The 17,765-nt window shown below is 44.4% G+C and overlaps 1 long non-coding RNA gene across 1 annotated transcript in view; it reads left to right on the top strand.

Annotated features, from left to right (window-relative positions):
- LOC125082684 (uncharacterized) overlaps positions 1-6,103 on the top strand; it is a 112,084-nt gene extending 105,981 nt beyond the window's left edge. Inside the window, exon 3 of the long non-coding RNA XR_007122041.1 lies at positions 5,347-6,103. This is a non-coding gene — a long non-coding RNA (uncharacterized LOC125082684). The remainder of the gene's footprint in view (positions 1-5,346) is intronic.
- Positions 6,104-17,765: the final 11,662 nt, after the last annotated feature.

Raw genomic sequence — 17,765 nt, 5'->3', positions numbered from 1 at the left:
GGGTTCTCCAGCTCTCTAGCCGTGTGAGTTCACGCAGCGTCCAAGGAAAGAAAGGGTATAATGTAAAAAAGATGTGTTCAAGGGCAACTATTTTCTTTTAAAGATGTATTAATTTTCTTTTTAATTATTACCAAGGACTAAGTACACAGTGTAGCAAACATACGGAATGCAGAGGAAATGAGGAATATTTTGCTCCTTGTTTTTGCAAAGATCCCCTGTCATAAATATTTCCTGGATTGCAAGGTGCACACATACACTCTTCTGATTTCTGAGATCAGGGTGCATATTAAAATAAACAATAAAACATGTATGTAATATTTCATGGTATCTATCCCATACCCGCTGAGAGTAGACAGCAAATTAATATTGAATCTTATAAGGAAAATCATCTTAGAATTTTTTTTAAAGATTTTATTTATTTGACAGAGAGAGAGATCACAAGTAGGCAGAGAGGGAGAGAGAGAGAGAGAGGGAGGAGGAAGCAGGCTCCCTGCCTAGCAGAGACCCCAATGTGGGACTCGATCCCAGGACCCTGAGACCACGACCTGAGCTGAAGGCAGAGGCCCAACCCACTGAGCCACCCAGGCAGCCCCATCATCTTAGAATTTTTAAAGTATAAAGAGTTACACACATGAACACATACACTTGCAAAAGTAACTTCACACTCTTGGCTGTGGGTCTGATTATTTATTTATTTATTTATTTATTTTTGTTTACTGTCAACCACACCAATATCTGGCCACTTTGGCTAAGGAACTTGGCTTCCAGAAGATGTTGTAGGTAGTTCTCAAATTCTTGTGAGTTTCACCCATCCCTTTAATCCTACAAATGGGTTTCTTGGGCATTAATTCCCTAGTCCTTTTTTTGGACAATTTAAAAAATATATTTACATGCAAATCCTGATTGAATCTTGAATTTGCAACTTACTGGTCATGTGAATTGAGGCAAGAACTAAGGCAAACTTTCTGGACCTCAGTGTCTTGATCTGTGTAGTGGGAATAATAGCAGCACCTTCTCTGGAAGGTAACTGAAAAGATTATGGGAAGAAAATTATGATTATGAAAGGGGAGATAAAGAGCCCTGACGAGAGACCCTGGCACATAGAAAGCATTCCATAAATGGTAACAAAAAATAAATGGTTCAAAATTGGGAAAAAGTCTCCAAACGGTGCCTGGCAGACTCCATAAACAGTAGCTACATTATTATATATTGATGGAAATCTTGAGTTCCGGGGAATGTTAGGATAGTAAAGGCTCTGATAAATCCTGTAAGAAAAAATAATTTATTTAAGTCACTTTAATCCAGTATTCCTTTCCCTGCCCCATCATGGGACGTTTGGATCATTTGCGGGTAGGGAGAAAGAAAGAAACAAATTTGAAGAAAAATACATATGAACACAATGAAGAAAGTAAAAATGACCTGTAATTTGTAACTTAGATTAAAAATGTTTATCTTTGTGTACGGTGTAAGAGAGTGGTCGAGTTTCATTCTTCTACATATAGCTGTCCAGTTTTCCCAGCACCATTTATTGAAGAGACTGTCTTTTTTCCAATGGATATTTTTTTCCTGCTTTGTCGAAGATTATTTGACCATAGAGTTGAGGGTCCATATCTGGGCTCTCTACTCTGTTCCACTGGTCTATGTGTCTGTTTTTATGCCAGTACCATGCTGTCTTGGTGATCACAGCTTTGTAGTAAAACTTGAAATCAGGTAACGTGATGCCGCCAGTTTTCTTTTTGTTTTTCAACATTTCCTTAGCAATTCGGGGTCTCTTCTGATTCCATACAAACAAAGATAACCTCGAAATGGATAAAAGACCCCAACGTGAGACAGGAATCCATCAGAATCCTAGAGGAGAACATAGGCAGTAACCTCTTCGATATCAGCCTCAGCAACTTCTTTCAAGATATGTCTCCAAAGGCAAAGGAAACAAAAGCGAAAATGAACTTTTGGGACTTCATCAAGATCAAAAGCCTCTGCACAGCAAAGGAAACAGTCAACAAAACAAAGAGGCAACCCACGGAATGGGAGAAGATATTTACAAATGACAGTACAGACAAAAGGTTGATATCCAGGATCTATAAAGAACTTCTCAAACTCAACACACACAAAACAGATAATCATATCAAAAAATGGGCAGAAGATATGGACAGACACTTCTCCAATGAAGACATACAAATAGCTAACAGACACATGAAAAAATGTTCATCATTACTAGCCATCAGGGAGATTCAAATTAAAACCACATTGAGATACCACCTTACACCAGTTAGAATGGCCAAAATTAGCAAGACAGGAAACAACATGTGTTGGAGAGGATGTGGAGAAAGGGGAACCCTCTTACACTGTTGGTGGGAATGCAAGTTGGTGTAGCCACTTTGGAGAACAGTGTGGAGATTCCTGAAGAAATTAAAAATAGAGCTTCCCTATGACCCTGCAATTGCACTACTGGGTATTTACCCCAAAGATACAGATGTAGTGAAAAGAAGGGCCATCTGTACCTGAATGTTTATAGCAGCAATGGCCACGGTCCCCAAAATGTGGAAAGAACCAAGATGCCCTTCAATGGACGAATGGATAAGGAAGATGTGGTCCATATATACTATGGAGTATTATGCCTCCATCAGAAAGGATGAATACCCAACTTTCGTAGCAACATGGATGGGACTGGAAGAGATTATGCTGAGTGAAATAAGTCAAGCAGAGGGAGTCAATTATCATATGGTTTCACTTATTTGTGGAGCATAACAAATAGCATGGAGGACATGGGGAGATGGAGAGGAGAAGGGAGTTGAGGGAAATTGGAAGGGAGGTGAACCATGAGAGACTATGGACTCTGAAAAACAACCTGAGGGTTTTGAAGGGACCGGGGGTGGGGGGGTGGGAGGTTGGGGGAGCCAGGTGGTGGGTATCAAGGAGGGCACGTATTGCATGGAGCACTGGGTATGGTGCAAAAACAATGAATACTGTTACGCTGAAAAGAAATAAAAAAATAAAATAAAAAATAAATGTTTAGCTTCTTCTATCCTTTCCATTTTTTCCTAAACATATATGTGTATATATGCATAAAAATATGTGTGCGTGTGTGCGTGAGAAAGAGAGAGAGAGAAAGAGAGAGAGAGAGGGAGAGAGATGAAACTATTTATACCTTTTAGTAGCTAACAGCAAATGTTTCCACTCAATAATAAAGTGCAAACATCTTTCCAGGTCAGCGCCTTTAGATCTTTCAAATGACAAGAAAAAAAATATAGCAGAGTCTCCTGCCACCCGCAAACACAAACAACCACAATCCAAGAGTCTTTCTACCTCTGTGTTCGTGTGTGTGTGTGTGTGTGTGTGTGTGTGTGTGTGTGTGTGTAATGACAGGTGTGTGGGACCTGCAGGGGTGAACTTCATTTGTCTCTCTTGGACTTGACCTGATAGCTGGTGATCGGACTAATGGTCCAGGTACTGTGGCAACTTTAGAAGCCGCTCTCAAGCAAGGATTCTTCAGTGTGGGCAAGTGAGAGGATCTTTCTTCTCCTTTCATTAAAGAATTTTTTTTTCCCTTTAGCTTGGAGGTATAGTTTAATTAGAAGACTATTCTCCAGGCTTTTTCCTTCGTCATTCCCCCTTCGTTCTCAAAAGAGCCTGCCTCTCAAATGTGAGCAAACAGATTTATCCTGAACGATGAATCTGCTCTCTGTGGAACACAGCATGACCCTCTCTGGACTGCTTTTGCTATTGTCTGCTGATTTTCCTTCAGTTGTGAGCTTCTTGAGGGAAGTGACACTGTCTGATTTATTTCTGCACCCTCGGAAACTTCCATGACACAAGGCAAGGGTTTCAGAATGAATGCATGAGTAGACGGTTTGCAAAATCATTTCCAGCTTTGCTGTCTTTCTTCTCTTTCACTTACACGTAATAACAGGGGACCGTTGCAATTCGGCATTGGAGGGAAGGAACTTCTAAAACCTAGATTGACTCTTCTATCTTTCCCCAGGGAACCCCCCCCCCCGAAAAAAAAAAATCCAACAAAAGTCCTTATGGAAAAAAATGCAATAAAGTGGAGATCATACACAGCATTATATAACCCAAGTGGCAAACTGTGATTGATTTGGTAGGGTATTTTGATGAAAGACTTTCTCAAGTTCCCCAAATCTCCGTATCCCAGGTGACCATCATCCCTTGGGATTCCTCTGAGAGCCTACAGTCATGCATTCCACGTTAAAAATGTATAAAACTCTTGATGACTCAAATGGGCACCAGCGCTGTGATGTAGTAGTCACGGCCATATAAATCCAAAATACTCATCTTCCCTAATGTGTCTCATGGGATTGCTCAAATCCTGTGTTGACTCAAATGAGTCCTCTTCCCTTCTCTACACTTACACATGCCTACAGAATTGTCTTGAAGTGTGAAGAAACCAAGGAATGCAAGTCAGAGACCATTTCATTCTCTTTGGAGCCTGTATCCCAGAAGAAAAAATTCCACTCCAATGGTTCAAGTCAGAGACGTTTCTAGAAAAGTTATTTAGAGAGCTGTGAGCCAGACTAACAGAATCAGTAAGGGATGCTAAAGCATGCAGAAATTCCAAGGGCAGGAAGTTGTGTCTAACCCTGGAACGGAGGGGTGATGAGAGGGAGTGGAGCTCGCAGGACCCACGGTGGGTAGGGCCACCCAGAAGCTCCTCTCTCAGCATCATGATGCCCAAGCAAAGAAGACATGGAGCGCTAATGCTCTGATCCCCCCGACCCCGAAATCCTCCAGTCTCCTTCTGGTGCTTCCCACGGGCCAAACTCAAATGAAAGCCCATGACAAGGGAACATAGGTCATATACCCTCCACATTCCTGGGACACAAAGAGGTCAAGCAAGGTGGAGAATTGATTCTGAGGTAGGGGCAAAGTTGGAAGGAGCAGCATCCTGTGTTCAAGAAGATAAGGGACAGGATAGGGCCACCTGTTCATTTGTCCAACAGACAGTTGACAGGAGCCAAGTTTGTTGGGTGGTCTGCCTGTATGGAGTTGAGATAGAATTTCCCTGCACTTTGGTGAGAAGTGCTCCTTTCTGTGTCACACTTCTGAGTTTGGTCTGAGTGGTAGACGGAGAGCAAAAATAAACAAAGAATGCTTGGCCTTTGGTGTGTTGTATTACATGAGTTGCTTAAAGATTTTCTAGCCAAGCTGCAGCAGCCAGCCTCCAGGATGTCCAACAGTGACCCTCCCCTCCTAGAGTCCCCTCCTCCACTGGACCAGGATCGCTCTGTGCCAATGGCATGCTGTAGAAATGATGGTCTCTAACTCCAGACTAGATAATAAAGAAGGTTGCAACTGCTCTTGCTCACTCACTAAACCTCTTGTCAACAGGCACATGAGTGGGCTCGGAAATGGATGTCCCTGTTGGGTCATCAGATGAAATTTCAGCCTCATGGTCAATGATGGCAACTTCACGAGAGACCTCCCGAAGCCAGACCATCCTGCTGAACTGCTCCCAGATTGCTGACCTTCAGAAACTGGGAGATAAGAGATGTTTATAGGTTTTTTTTTTTTTTTTGAGATGTTTATAGTATTAGCCACTCATTTGGGGGGTCCTCTGTAACAGAGCAGCAATCAATGAATACGAACTTTGCTGCTTTTACAATAGTGATCGTTGATATGCATTGGGACCTTTTATTCTGTTCTAATCACGATCACTCACCAGGCCTGGGGTCCAGACTCTCTTACCTAGGCAGCAAAGTGCCTGTTTAGGGTCTCTGTTTCTTCGGTTTACAATATAGATCGTAATCCTGCCCATCAAAAGGGCTGTCCTGAGGATGAGAGGGAATAAGATATTCTGAGTGCCTATCGCAGCGCCCCCAACAGAGTGGCTTGTTAACAACAACAAATGAAGCTATTATAATTAACTAGGGAGAAAACGGGTTTTAAATACTATTTATAATTAAGGGGATGACCCCAATGAGACTTGAGATAATAGTTCATCCCTGTGGTGTGGCTTATTTCAGCCGTTGTTCCTCTTGCTTTAAAGCAATTTGCAATTGCTTCAATGCCCACTTCTCCAAAACAACAGGAATCTCTGCCAAGCACAGTGGCTTGGAGCTTTGAACCATCTCCCTCCTGACCGTGGAGAATCAGCTGTCTCCACTCATGCTTCCTTGGCAGGGTAGGGAATCCCTGATTTTCTGGACATGCTCTTTCCCTCCCTGGGTGCGAGCCAGGCTGTGCTCATGATTTCCATTCCCTGATGACTCGGGATGAGTATGGGATTGAGTCATAGAGAGCTGGGGAGGTGGTGGTGGTTGGGGGGGGGGCGGTGAGGTGGCCGTGTGGTGCTTATACTAAAATCACCCGGGGTTGAGAGACCTCAGCAAATCGTCCCCAGCCATTGTGAGTCAGAACACAGCTAACCCGAGCTCAGTCATGATTCACGTTCAACCTGGGAAAGGTCACGGACTCCTTCCGTCCCTCTAGGAATGGCGCGGAGAGTATCTTCCCATTGTTTCCATCTTAAAGCTCAAATTGGCATTCAGGAGAATCTTCCCACCTTGGGAGATAAAGAAAGAAGGAAAGAAAGAAAAACTGTTTTCTTTCTTTCGTCAACTCCCCGCTTTGCCTCCCCCCCGCCCCTCCCAAAATCTGGTAAAAACCAAAACCAGCAACAGTAGCAAGTAGCTGCCATTCTGTGCCAGTCCCCTACCCCCACCCCCAAGGCATAGAGAAGTCCGGCTGGAAAGGGATAGACTAGTATAGTCGAAAGGACCAAGGACCGAAGGCAAGGATCCCAGTATTTCCTATTCAAGATGGTCAACGTTTCGGACAGACACAAGTTCCAAAAAGGGTGCCTATAAGGATTTTATTACTGTTTGTAGTAGTGAAAAGAGACTACAAAAATCTCTGTCTATCGGCGATTAATTAAGTGAGTCAAGATACTTTCGGAGGCAGAATACTCCATAACCGTTACAAGAATGAGCTCTATTTCTATGTCCTGAAAAACACGCCACACACAGAGATGTGTACTAGAGCCCGTTAAGGGAGTCATGCCACAGTTTAATAATAATAGAGTCCCATTTCTGGTTTGAATTATCATCTGAGTATATGTGTGCATATACGTATTTTAAAAAGATTTGTAAATGTGTGCAAAGTTACACACAAAGTTAATGCTAATTGGGGGTGGTCCGGATTTGGGCGGGGGAGGGTCAGAAAAAAAACAGCTTTCACTTTAAAAAAAATCTATAAAGTTGGGCAGTATTTGAAGTCTTACAGTAAACATATTTGTGGTTGACTTGTGATTTTTAAAAAGTTAAACAGCTTGACAACTGAGAGGTGTAAGTCAGGGCACCAGGGTTTTTCTGGTATCTTTGCAACTAACTAGGCCTCTCTCCACCAGGAGTTAGTCCCAGACCAGAAGAACTTAGGGACCCTTGCTAGGGGTGTGGGGAGAAAAAAGAGCTATCTGACTCTCTGGGGTAGCTCTCCAACTTTAGAGTTCCCTGGGAATTTGTTAAAATGCAGATCTGGGGGCTCCAATCCCAGAGATAGATAGGCTCAGCACTCCAACCACTTCCTGTGCACACTTGGACAAGCTGCTGAACCTCTCTGTTCCTTTGCTCCCTCATCTAGAATCAGAGAAAAAAATTCCTTATGTGCTAGTTCTGAAACTGGAGTGTCCATTGAAATTGCCTGGAAAGCTTGCTAGGACACAGATCTTCCTCCTCCCAGGGTTCTGGGGTCATCAGATTTGGGGAAAGCCTAAGAACTTGCATTTCAAACAAGTTCAGGGTTGCCGAAGCTGCTGGGCTCTGAGCCACACTTTTTAATTTAACTTATTTATTTACTTACTTATCTATCTATTTATTTAAATTTGCAGCATTTGAGAGCCACCATCTTTACCAAAACAAACCACAGCTTGCCCGTGAGGAGCAAAGGAGACCCTACCTAAAAGAGCGTTTTGAAGCTAGAGAAGGTCGTGGCAAATCCTACCTCTTCTACTTACAAACTCTACAATTTTGGGGGAAAAGAATCATTTCCCCTTCTTGAGCCTCTGTTTCTGCATCTCTAAAATGGGTATCGCATTGTACAGATGTGGAGCGTCTGTGAAATACACATGCATTATTCCGTGGGCACCACAGGGATGCCGTGAAGATTATTTCCAGTGAATGTAGCCGGTCAAGCACAGAAGGTGTCCACACGTGTAGACCTATCGTAGATCCAGCTGGCCCTCGAACAACATGGGTTTGACCTGTGCATGTCCACTTCTACATGGATTTCTTTTCGATAAATACAGGACCATACTCTGCACGCATTCTCTTCCTTATGATTTTCTTAATAACATTTTTTTCTTTAGCTTTGATGGTAAGAATACAACATATAATACATGTAACGTGCAAAAGACACGTTGATCGACTGTGTATGTTATCAGTGAGGCTTCTGATCGAAGGTGGGCTGCTAGTAATTAAGTTTTGGGGGAGTCAAAAGTTACCTGCAAATCTTCGACTGCTTGATGCATCGCTGTCCCTGAACCCCCGTGTTGTTCAATGGTCAAACGTATTTGCCTTTATTACTATCGGTGCTAAAATACTGTAAGACAGAAAGGGAAATGATTTAGGCACCAAGAGAATGCAGGGAACCTTTACTGAGTGCCGCCTGTGTACTGAAGGGTAGCCACTCCCTGGGATGGGTGGTAGCCAGGTTCTTTTTGTCCAACAGGAAAGCCGGGTGTCAGGAACCTGAATCTTGGTGCAGGTGCATGTGGGTAGAGTGCGCCGTGTGACCTTGATTCTGAGAACCATTACTCCCTTGCCCAGAACTGGAAATCCTAGGCCTTGCCCTAGAGGCTCTTGGAAAAGCAGCCAGTCCCCAAATCAAGAGCTTTTCAGGCAGCCCTGCTTTCCCCCCTCTCCACCCTCAGATCTATCTAAGCTATGAAGCCCCCCTCCCCCTCCCCCCTGCTCCAGGGAGACCCTCCTCCATCTCAAGCCTGCTTCCTCCTCCGTGTCCTGGCTTTCCAGTTTCTCAAACCCTCAGGTCTTTGTCCAGGTTCTGCAGTTGTATGGCATCCTAACTGCTCAAAACTCTGAAGCCCTGCTTCTTATCAGTGCATGGTGGGGTTTTCCTTCTCTCCACTCTGCTTGCCCGCTTCTTAGCATTTTGCAAAATTTTACAAAACATGACACACGCGTTTGTGGGACTTGACCCTATGAAAGGGCACTTGTTGATTGCCTACTTGTTTTCAGATGCAACCTGCCACATGTGGGAACTTTTCTTGGCCACCATGTATCATTCGCAGGGTCTCATAGTTGCCAGTCGCCTCCTGAAATTGCCAGTCACCACTCGAAGTTGAAATTACATTTGCCTGTGGGTTCCGTTAGTAGCTGATCCCTGTATGCCTTTGTACAAGTTCCTTCTCTTCATCGGCCTCAGTTTCTCTGCCTGTAAGAAGGAGGCAGCAAGGGGGAAGGCTCTCGGAGCTCCTTTCCAACTCTGACACTCCTCCGCGCTGGGACCGCAGGGCTGCTCTAAGGTCTCCCCACTGGGCTCCTGGGAGAGCAAAGCCTGGGTAACAGCTTTCCTCTTTCTGAACTGCTGGGCGTGGCGGCCTTTTCAGCAAACCTGGGATCCGGATTAGGGGTTTGAGCAATGCCCCTAAGCCCTGCACTCTATTTAATTTCCTTGATTTATAGCAAGGATTTCTCGCACCTCCAGGGGAGAGAGGCACTGCCATGCCTGCCGACTGAGCCCGCCATCCCTGAGCCTGTTTACGCCACCGTCGCTACAACACGGTCCATCTCCAGGGGCCCTTGCGTGCCTTTTTTGAACAAGGTGACAGAGCCAAGCCCTGGGACCTCTCCACCCACTTGGATTTCCTCACGTGGAGGTGGCCCCAGGTTCTAGTGCTGCACCTTTCCTTGCTGGGAAGGCGGCCCCGGGAACCACATGTGAATTTTACAGTCAGCCCCTGGTGGGTCCTCTGAACTTCCACGTGTTTGCCTGATTAGGGGAACGGGGACCAGCATGGCCTCAATGTGGAGCCCTGAGAAGTCTTGGGCCCAGGACAGCTGGAGGACGTGTCCGGGCCAGCAGCAGGGAGCATAGAGCTCGAGAGTCGGTTCCAGCTTGAGCTGGCAGTGCTTCTGGGTCAGAGGGAGAATTGGGGAGGAGATCCAGGATCCAACAAGAACTTGGGAGGGGGAGAGGAGGCCCCTGGAGAACTCTGACCTCCTTTCTCATGGCTTTCCCCTGTAGCTGGAGCCCGGTTTGCTTCGAGAGGAGCTGGTGTCACCAAGCTGAGACTGAGAAGTGGGCAACCCAGGCTTATCCATGAAGGTACAGATGGCCGTGTCTAGCTGTGCATACAGCAAGTAGTCCCGCAAACACCTGAGGCTCAGCCGCCACTGGTCCTTTGCGCAGATTCCAGGTCTGACACCTTGGCAAGCGTTATGCATTTGTTCAAACAGCCCCATGTCTTGTCTCCCTCTGTTTTTCGCTCGTCTCCCCTCTTGCCAACCTCCCTTTTCCTAGCTCTGCGCCCTCAGTCTCTTTCCCCTCTCCCTTGCTCACCTCTCGTCCTCCCCCTCCTCCCTCCCTCTCTTCTCATTTACATCCTCTCACTTCTTTCTCTTCTGCTCCCTGTCCTCCTGCAGTCCCCATCCTCTTCCTCTCTTCTGGTGTCCTTCTCCACCTTTGAGAACAGTGTTTCTCAGTGTGTGGTCCCCAGACCAGCAGGAGCAGCACCTGGGAACTCACTGGAAATGCTGGATCTCGGATCACACCCCAGACCCGCTGCACCAGACACTTGGGGACGGGTGGAACAGCAACTTGGATTGTCAGAAACCCTCCAGGGGCTTTCATGCACCCTGAAGTTTGAGAATCACAATCTTAGAGGAAAAATAGTAAGTTAGGGAAAAAAAAACAAACCCAAGTATCTTTGAGTGCTGATCCAATAAGCCTCCTTTCTAAGTAAAACCCTCCTGTACCCATTAGCTAATTAGGATTTTGGACCACCAGCCTGGCTGGGATGCAATCACGTTCAAGTTCTCTGATTACTATCACACTTCTAAATCCCTTCGGCCAACCCAAGTCTTTCCTGTCCCTGCACTCAGCCTTGACTCCTCTCCCTCTCTGGATGCTTTAAGGGGTACAGAGAGCAGGGGACATTGGACTCTATGTCCAGCAGGTCACAGTGTGAATCAGCGTTTGCCACATTCCTCTGATGGTTGTTGATACGAAAAGCATTGCAGGGTGGGCTGTGGGAGAAGCGGAGAAAGTGGAGGGAACAGATTTCTTCGTTGCAGGACTTTTCAGACTCCGAGTGCATGCTGGTAACTTGTTCCGAACTCCACCACAGAAATGCACTTCCTAGCAGGCGTTGCAGAGGATGACCACACCTGGGAATACTACCCAGTGGGGAGGCCCTCCCCCTTCGTGCATAGGTCCCTTCAGGGTCAGTGTTGTCTCAGGAGCATCTCTTGGCTTCTTCACTTCATGTCATATGCTGCCCACTTCGGATGAGGGACCCCCCCATCATGCCTCCTTGTTGGTGTCTCAATGGGTGATGGGCAGCCTTTAGTTCTCAGACCCTGGGCACACCCCCCCCGACTCCGTGATATTGACGGTGGTCTGATTTCAGGATAAAGGGCGAGAAAGCTGTTTCATGCTGCTGCTGTTTCTTAAATATGCTCAGAACTCACCCCAGGTCTGGCCTCAATATGGGACTCTAGGGTGTTTTTTTGTTTTGTTTTGTTTTGTTTTTTAGAAGCTCCTGGGAGCTTTGGATGTACAGTGAGGCTTGAAAGGCACTGACTTACCTGAATTCATTCACAGTGTTTATGTCACGGTACACTCAGGGAAGTACAGAAACCAGGGCTTTGTCTATCAGCTTTGAAACAGACATCAGAGAAGAGAGCTGGCCAGCTCCCTCCTATAGTATCATCCTTGGGATCCCCAGCAGGGGATTTGTCAGGGGTGCTGACACAGAGGTGGGGCTGGTGAGAGAAATTCTTATTTTCCTATAAACCCCAAAGATACAAAAACATGGTGTAGTTCAGTGACAATGATCTTTTTTTTTCTTTTAACTTTATAAGAGATAATTCAGGAAAAATAAAAAATGTTTATGGCCTTTTTCATTAAAATTGAAAATAGTTTTTCAGAAGACCCAAAACCTATTCCAGGGTTAACCATGTGCTGCATTATTTTGGGCATAACACCAAGAGATTTGTAAAATTCATCTTTCTCAACCATAACGAATAAAATTATTGAACTTGTTAAAAAAAAATTGAAAATAGTTTTATTGAGTCCCACAAGGAGAAACGACTGTTTTTACAACTGAAGTGACCTCTGCCAGTAGTCTTCAATCTGTTTTTAGCAATAGAACTCTTTTCTCAAGGGAAGTCTTATATCCAAACTCCAGTGTATAACATAGTAAAGAAAGGTCACTCTGGTGAAAGAACATGGAAAATCTAAAGTTTCCCATTGATATTTGAAAGCAGTAAAAGCATTCCTTGGGAACAGAGCGGGAGACTGCAAACCGACTTTCTGGACCTCTCAGGAAAGTCAGTGAGAAAATTGGCACTATCTACCCCCGATTCCCGAATGTTATTATTCGAGATTTGATTAGCCACAACATGGCGGCAGCGTTTACATTTTTCAACATGATAGTAAACCTCAGACTCCATTTATTTTAATGAATTGGAATTACAAGTTGCATTTAAAAATTCTCTCCCCTTTTTTTTTTTTAAAGATTTTATTTATTTGACAGAGAGAGAGATCACAAGTAGAGAGAGAGAGAGAGAGGAGGAAGCAGGCTCCCTGCCTAGCAGAGAGCCCAATGTGGGACTCGATCCCAGGACCCTGAGATCATGACCCGAGCTGAAGGCAGAGGCTTAACCCACTGAGCCACCCAGGCAGCCCCAAAAATTCTTTCCCTTTTAACTGGCTCCTTTCACGCTGCTATGGAGACTTGTTAATTCTTTTATTCTGGAATTTGGTAGACTTCATGCCTCCCTGTCCCACTCTAGAAAGACGACAGCAACCGAAAGAAAAAGTCTTAGGGTAGGTCTTGCAGAAATAAATGACCAAGGTAGGAGTATCTGACAAAAATCAGCTGACAGAAACAGGAGGTGTGTATGTCCTGGTTTCATTACAAGTAGTCTTTTCAGAAGTGGTAACAGTCAAAATCATAAGGATTGAGACTTGGGTGGTGTTTTTCTCGCTGCCCTGGTCCTTTGAGCTTTATGGATGCAGAATTGGGGAGGGGATAGGAAGGCAGCAGGATGCTCGCCTCCCCAGGGGCTGAAGAGAGAGCTTTGGGGGAGGGTCTGAAGGAGACAGAGGTCCTTGCAGGGTGAAGTGGGGGACAGCCAGAAGGAGGGGACAGGGTCTATGGGAACGTCAGACGAGCGATGAGTCGGGACATCAGTGATGTCCTTTGAAAGACTCCGAGAAAGAATAAAATTCCTTTTCGTTTCATCCATCAGCCCCTGAAGGACACTTCTTGAATGCCGAGTTACTCGGTGGTGGAAATCAGAGGGCAGTAGGGTTGTATCTGTAAGCAAGTGTTTTTAACGATACTTCATTAAAAGGGCTCTGTGATTCGACGCTTTGTTAAATCAGAAAGAGGAGGGGCTGCATATTTAGGTGCTGCCTGGTTTCTGGCCTGTGCCTTGTCCTCGCTCCCCAAGGGCCTCGTGGCTCCAGGTGGGGTCCTGAGGTCATCAGTATTGCCTGGGAGCTCTTTAGAAATGCAGATGCTCAGGTCCCACCTTGGACTCAGTGAATCAGAAGGTCTGGGGCAGAGGGCAGCCATCCGCTTCCAACAACGTCCTGAGCATCTTGTCTTTCCTAAGGTTTCGGTGACTGACTCTTTGCCACAAAGCACCCCCTTCCTCTGAACTCCACTCTCCAGCCTTGACGTCACCCTGAATGATTGGACTCCAGTGTGCCTTGGTGGTTCTGATTTCTAGTTTTGGCTTCATTCTTAAGCAGCTAGGTAGCCTTACCCCAGTCACATACCTTAGGTGTATCTTGATTTCTTAAGCTGCACAATGGGAATCATAAGACTAGTCTATCACCAGCAGTGATTTTAATGAGTCCGTGACTTAGCACATTCGAGAACCTGACCAGAGCCTGGCACATAGTAGGGCTCTAGCTGTGTTACTGGTCACTTACTTGTCTCCCAGCTGGAGGGCAAGTGCTTCAGATAGAGATAACACATATTCTGGGGTGTTTTTCATCCAGACAGTGCCAAGCAGCAGGCAGGATACCGAGGAGGCATCGTTCTGATGAGACCACAGCCATTGGTGGCTCAAGTGCGGACGATATGATATGTACCCGTTCAGTAGACAAGGCACCCATTTTCTTCAACTGAGTACCCCCGTGTGCCAAACATTAGGTCGGGCCTTGTACAAACATGACCTCACCTCGTGCTCATCATCAGCCTGGGAAGGAAGGACTGTCCTTACATAACAGCGGAGGCTAGCCACAGGGATGCTCGGTGACTTCCCCAGAGTCACAGGTGGCAAATGCTGGGACCGGGTTACGAAGCAGCTGTGTCCCAAATTCACTACCCAGTTTTCCTCTAGGGAAGAGATCCTCCCTCTGAAATATACCATCTTTTCTTTTCTTTTTTTAAGATTTCATTTATTTATTTATTTATTTGTCAGAGAGAGAGAGTGAGCATGAGCAGGGGGAGCGGCAGGCAGAGGGAGAAGGCAAGGAGCCTGATGCGGGGCTCGATCCCAGGACCCTGGGGTCATGACCTGAGCCGAAGGCAGATGAGTAACCGACAGACCCACCCATCTTTTCTTTTACCGGAAATACATTGCCAGCTTTTTCTAGTAAAAAATGCGAAATCATGTGATAATTGTCATTCTCTGATTGACTTGTTTTGCTTAGTAGGATACCCTCTGGTTCCATCCACATCATACCGAACAGAGTAGCATAGGGGAAGGGAGAAGAAAACAAGAGGAAGTCAGAGAGAGAGACAAACCATTAAGATGAAAGGGAGGAGATGGGGTAACTGGGGGATGGGAATTAAGAGGGCACGTGATGTAATGAGCACTGGGTGTTATATAAGACTAATGAATCCCTGATCTCTACCTCTGAAGCTAATAATGCACTACATGTGAATTGATTGAACTTAAATTTAAAAATGTGATCTGTATTTGTTTACAAATCCAAACAATATAGAAATGTGACATTTACGGCAACTGGACATTTTCTGGTAATTCTACCCACCAAGAGTAACTGTTTTGGTAGTCTAGTATTCGTCTGATATTTTTAGGCACACACATCCACCTACCTTCATTTTTTTTCTTAACAATAAATAAAATCATACTGTGCATTTCTTAATATCCTAGCATTTTAATTTAATATATGGGGAACATCTTTCCAAGTCAATACATATAAATATATGTCATCCTCCTCAAAGGCTCTATGGTGTCCCATTTATGGATTTGCTGTAATTGATTTACCCAATTTCCTATCAATGAACATTTAGATCAATATTTTACACTTGGTAGACAGCTCTGCGGTAGACATCCTTGCACTTCAATAGGTATTGTTCTGGAATATTTTTTAGTTCTTCCTTTAGGAGGTACTGCTAGACATGGGTACTTACCTTGTTAAAGGTTTTAATACAGATTTTTCCAAATTTCCCCCAGAAAGTGTTTTACTCACTTTATACCTGCACCAGCCTTTGGGAGTGTGCTGAATTCTATGAAATAGATGTGGACCTCTGCTGAGACTTCTCTATCAAAATGATAAATCTTCCTGGATTTTTTTGGCGCATCTCCTGATGGGTGTTTGCTCAGTGTCACGTGGATTTCAAACCAGACCTCAGTGTTCCTCCCGGCTCTGCCCCATTCCCGGGCCATTGCTTTATGCCAATCGCCAATAGTTTCTGGCCAAATGCCGAGATTCTTGGCAGAGTTTTCTGTTTGACCCTGTGTACCTTCATGTGTAAATAGGCTGTTCTCTAATTATAATTCATGATGTTTGCATGTAATAGAGGTCTTGCCCCAGAAGTGTTAACTTCATTGGATACCAACCACAGGATTTTTTTTCTTCCACATCATCACCCCCTCCCAGAAATAGAAAAAGGAACAGAAATTGCCAAGGCTACAGACAGACCTTTATTTCTAATATGTTGCTTGAACACTTGTATTAAGTCTTGTTTTCTCTGGCGAGAATTACCCATGTATGTATATTTTTTTTCTGTCAGTTTAGTCTGTAAATGAAATGAAGTTACTGCCCCTGTTAAAATGGAACATTGTGCCCTCAATTTGCTCTTAACGGGTGGGAAAACCCCATTAAGTGTTTGTGAAATATGTCTTAAATACAGGAATTTTAATCTAGCGGTCTAATAAATCCCTCTCTTCTACTCAAATGAAAGTCTTGGGTTTTCCGGCATCTGTTTAGTTATTTGTACACCAAAACCTTCTTATACAAACCTGACCCTGAGAACTCAGAGTTGAGAACATTTCTTCCATTGGGGCATTTTTGTTTTTTTGTTTTTGTTTTTGTTTTTTTTTTTTAAAGCACATCTTTCAAAGAATCAGGAACTTTGACAGGTGTATCCCATGGTCAGATACTATTTTCAAAACATGCCTGGAATTCTTGCTCTTCTAGGGATAAAAGCCATGAAATCTCTCTGACTGCCCCAGGATGTGGTAACTCATAATATTCTAAGAACTAAGACCTCATAAGTCTAAGTACTTTTTTTTTTTTTGCTATTTGGTGGGCATCTAGAAAGTATACTCTCCTTTTGGAGCATTTTTCATGGGAGCTGGAAAATTTCTTTTTAGCACAAACCACAAAGAACATCAAGCTGGACCTAAATATAGTCATTCAGCTCTCCTACATATTTATGTGTACTATTTTCTTTCCTTTTTTGGCCAGTGTTTATTAGGAAACTCTGAGTACATTTGCTGGAGATAAATCCTGTCTTCATCTTGGGGACAAGAGGAGAAGATATACATTTATATTTGTGGACAAGGTAATTATTTTTTTTTTAAGCCCTGACTACTTAATGTTTATTTCCTAAAATCAAAGGCAATGGCCAATATAACCATCAATATCGGGAAACTAACATTGGTAAATTGTTACCAGACAGTTCTTAGGTCCCATTCCAGTTCTATACAGTGATGTGTTTGCAGCCAGAGAATCCAGTTTAAAATCTCTGGTTACTTTGTTTCATGTGTCTTTCATTGTCCTTTTAGTCTGGAGAAATTCTTCTGTCTTTCCTTGACTTTCATGTGTAGCCAATCTCTTTGAGCAGAGTGGGGCAAAATATACTTCAAAATAAACGGTTTCAGTGGGGATCCCACCTACCCTGTGACTCTCAACACTGGGTGGAAATAGGGAGGGAGTGGGTTCTGGCAACCATCTGGGGTGGATATTACTCTAAAGTTCACTTGAATGCATGGACATAAAGTGATTCATTTCCTCTTGCCCAAGTGGTGGGTCTCATCGCTCATGGATGCATTCCCTCACTTTTTTTTTTCCAGTTATTCATTCAAAATATTTGAATGTGTATTAAGTGTAAGGAGAAAGAAGCCATATGCGTACTTTCCCACTGAATCTGGACCTCAGAATCCTTCTCAACACAGGATCCTGGACAGGCTTAATCCATTTCTCTCTGTTGGCATGCTAGAGCATATGAATGAGAAAACACATCTTAGGTGGCCAGGGATTCCCACACACCATGTGACATGGGGCCTTACATGCAGAAAATACTTGTCCAATTGATCTCACTTGGCAATAAAATCATCTTTCCTTTCAAGGTAGGAGATGAG

This window comes from Lutra lutra, chromosome 12 (assembly GCF_902655055.1).
Source record: "Lutra lutra chromosome 12, mLutLut1.2, whole genome shotgun sequence".
NCBI classification, from domain to species: Eukaryota; Metazoa; Chordata; class Mammalia; order Carnivora; family Mustelidae; genus Lutra; species Lutra lutra.
Note: the sequence above shows the minus strand (reverse complement) of the source record. Positions and strands in the feature narration are given on the sequence as shown.